At 33.0% G+C, this 3,153-nt stretch overlaps 1 long non-coding RNA gene across 1 annotated transcript; it reads right to left on the bottom strand.

The window, feature by feature from the left end:
- Positions 1-1,287: 1,287 nt before the first annotated feature.
- Positions 1,288-3,153, bottom strand: LOC136682877 (uncharacterized). Its single transcript, XR_010798682.1, has 4 exons — positions 2,514-3,153; positions 2,249-2,336; positions 1,636-1,700; positions 1,288-1,486 (listed from the first exon to the last, which is right to left on the bottom strand). It is a non-coding gene; the product is annotated as an uncharacterized lncRNA (long non-coding RNA).

Genomic DNA, 3,153 nt, shown 5'->3' with positions numbered 1-3,153 from the left:
ATGCATTTTACTGTAGCTTATATATTGGGGATTTTTGAAGGGGGAGTACTATTTTGGCAATTCTATTGTTACACCTGCCGAAATAATACTCCCCTCTTATCTCAGGAATGTAAAGCCTGATACACTTCCAATTTGTTTTGGTGACATGTCATGGTGTGTAGAAGTTACCCTCAAATGCATTTTACTGTAGCTTATATATTGGGGATTTTTGAAGGGGGAGTACTATTTTGGCAATTCTATTGTTACACCTGCCGAAATAATACTCCCCTCTTATCTCAGGAATGTAAAGCCTGATACACTTCCAATTTGTTTTGGTGACATGTCATGGTGTGTAGAAGTTACCCTCAAATGAATTTTACTGCAGCTTATATATTGGGGATTTTTGAAGGGGGAGTACTATTTTGGCAATGCTATTGTTACACCTGCCGAAATAATACTCCCCTCTTATCTCAGGAATGTAAAGCCTGATACACTTCCAATTTGTTTTGGTGACATGTCATGGTGTGTAGAAGTTACCCTCAAATGGATTTTACTGTAGCTTATATATGGGGGATTTCTGAAGGGGGAGTACTATTTTGGCAATGCTATTATTAAGCCTGCCGAAATAATACTCCCCTCTTATCTCTGGAATGTAAGGCCCGATACACTTCCAATTTGTTTTGGTGACATGTCATGGTGTGTAGAAGTTACCCTCAAATGCATTTTACTGTAGCTTATATAGGGGGAATTTCTGAAGGGGGAGTACTATTTTGGCAATGCTGTTGTTACACCTGCCAAAATAAAAATCTTCTCTTATCTCTGAGCTGTAAGGCCTAAGACACATAAAAATTACTTTGGTGACATGCTTTGGTGTGTAGATGGGGTAATTTTGTAATGAGGTGATTTGTTTTAGAGGGAGTGCATTTTTGTCAATATTATTCCTACATTTAGTCATATGTTAAATTCACAAAATATTCAATATTTGTGCATCAGCAGGGGCAGAAGTATTGTTACAGTAGAGGTGTAACTTTTTTAAAAATAAATTATGCACAGTTTAGCCAGGGGTGCCCAATAAATTCATCTATCCATGCTTTGCACAGCTTTGCTAAACCCTACCTCTAATTTCATTTTGCTTAGAACTGCAGCTATACCAGAAGGATATTTATTATACAAATAACCAAAACCATACATTTCTTTTAGAAATTATATTGTCCTCTTTACTGAATACATTATATATTACAACTTTCAACATTTATCCCTCCAATTACTAAAAACCTAATAACATATAATATATATAAATAAATCCAATTAAAAACTCCAAATAAAAAACAAAGAAAGAATAAAATGTTTCATAAAATACACACAAGTAATCATAACTATTTACAACTCTTTTAACAGTCAATTATGTTCAGTGTATGTGGCAAGCATCGCAGATGTAGTCTGTGTCCACTGCAGGCATTCTTACACAGCTCACATGACACTATCGTAGGCATCGCTCACATCCAATCTGAATGTTTAAATATAAATATATTAAAGTTTCACATTATGGCTGTTGGTCATTAGAATAATAAGCTAATATCAGAATTATATTTTATTATATTGTACACTTTTGTAAATAAAATAACAAAAACATTAAGATGAAATAATTGTAATTACCCAGTCAGTGTTTTCTTGGGTGTTTTCCCTCTCCCCACAGAAGTGACACAAATCATTTAGGTCATCTAGTAAAACACCATGACAAGTGATGTTGAAAGTGTTTTGTGAAAAAGAATATGATTAAACTTTCAGCAGCTATATAATTCAGTGTGGCTCGAAAACAAAATTAAAGGGCCCATATTATGAGTAAATTAATTCTTGTAATTTTGTTTTAAATGAAATTATATGTAGTAGGTTAATTTATTAAAATTGTCAAAATGTCTATATATTGAAACTAATCTGCAAAAGTAAACTAATCAGCCTGTTGTGTGTTACTTGTTTTTGTGATATCATGAATGCCAGCTATTAGAAATGTTTCAGCCTGGACTGCTTTTTGAATGAGGTGCAATATAGCACTGCCAATCAGAAGAGAGGCCATTTACACATATTGCTTTGATAAAAAACATTGTGCTTACTTTTAAAGGATAGTGATGATTTATGAAATGGTCATGTAAAAATTAATAGTTTATAAAACAGCACAACCATTTCAAGTGGATTATAAAATAAAAGATTATACAATACAAAAATGCAGGACATGGGCCACTTAAAGAAGTAAAATAACTGCATATTTTACAAGAAGAGCAGTCGCTATTTCCTTCCTTAACTCTTCCAAGCCTTTCACAGTTGTGCAGAAGTTAACAGGCTTCTCTTCATTCAGCAAACTGAAGGTAAACAAAAAAATATATGACTTTGCCCATTTTTATTGTAAATGAGAAAATTACTCTCATGCTGTGAAATACCTAGACAAAAAAAATTGCTTTTAAATCAAATATATAACAAGTTTGAATTTGTAATCTGAATTAGAAACCATTACATTTCACATATCCAGTAATACTAACTTTCAATACAAAGGGCCCACAGGAAGTGCTGTCCTTTTGGCATGGATGTGAAACAGAGTTGCATTCCCACCTGGACACGTTCAGGCCCTTTTGTCTCATAAATGATCTGAAATATATAGAAATTACTAAGATGAAATGTAGAAAAACATTAAACACTCCCATTTTCACAGAACATCACCAGTACTAGATTTACGTTGTGACCTCTTGACACTTCTTTAGCTTGGCAGTATTCTCTCCTAGTGGATCTAGGTAGAGAACCTTCTTCTGTGATGGGATCACAACCTTTAACATGTTAAAATTAGTTTTGAAATGAATAATGTTATATAAACATAACTTGAAAAAATGTTTGACAGAATAAATAAAAAAAAAAAACTGGATAAGCAGTTACAGATAATGAATTAATGAATGAATGAACTACTGTATGAACAAGCTATGACAGTTCGTTAAGAATGCTATTAGAATTTAATTCAAACAGCCATAAAACATTACCATCAGTGTCCAGTGACAGTTCTCATTGATGATCCCAAGAATGTATCTGCACTGAAGTGGATCCAGCTAAAAGTTACAATAGTTATGTTTTATTACATACGTGAAATTATTTTTACGCTCCCACTAAATATTATTTAGTACGTAGCAAGTA

Source organism: Hoplias malabaricus, chromosome 2 (assembly GCF_029633855.1).
Source record: "Hoplias malabaricus isolate fHopMal1 chromosome 2, fHopMal1.hap1, whole genome shotgun sequence".
Classification (NCBI taxonomy): Eukaryota; Metazoa; Chordata; class Actinopteri; order Characiformes; family Erythrinidae; genus Hoplias; species Hoplias malabaricus.
The sequence above is the reverse complement of the archived record's forward strand: the minus strand, read 5'-3'. Positions and strand labels throughout refer to the sequence as shown.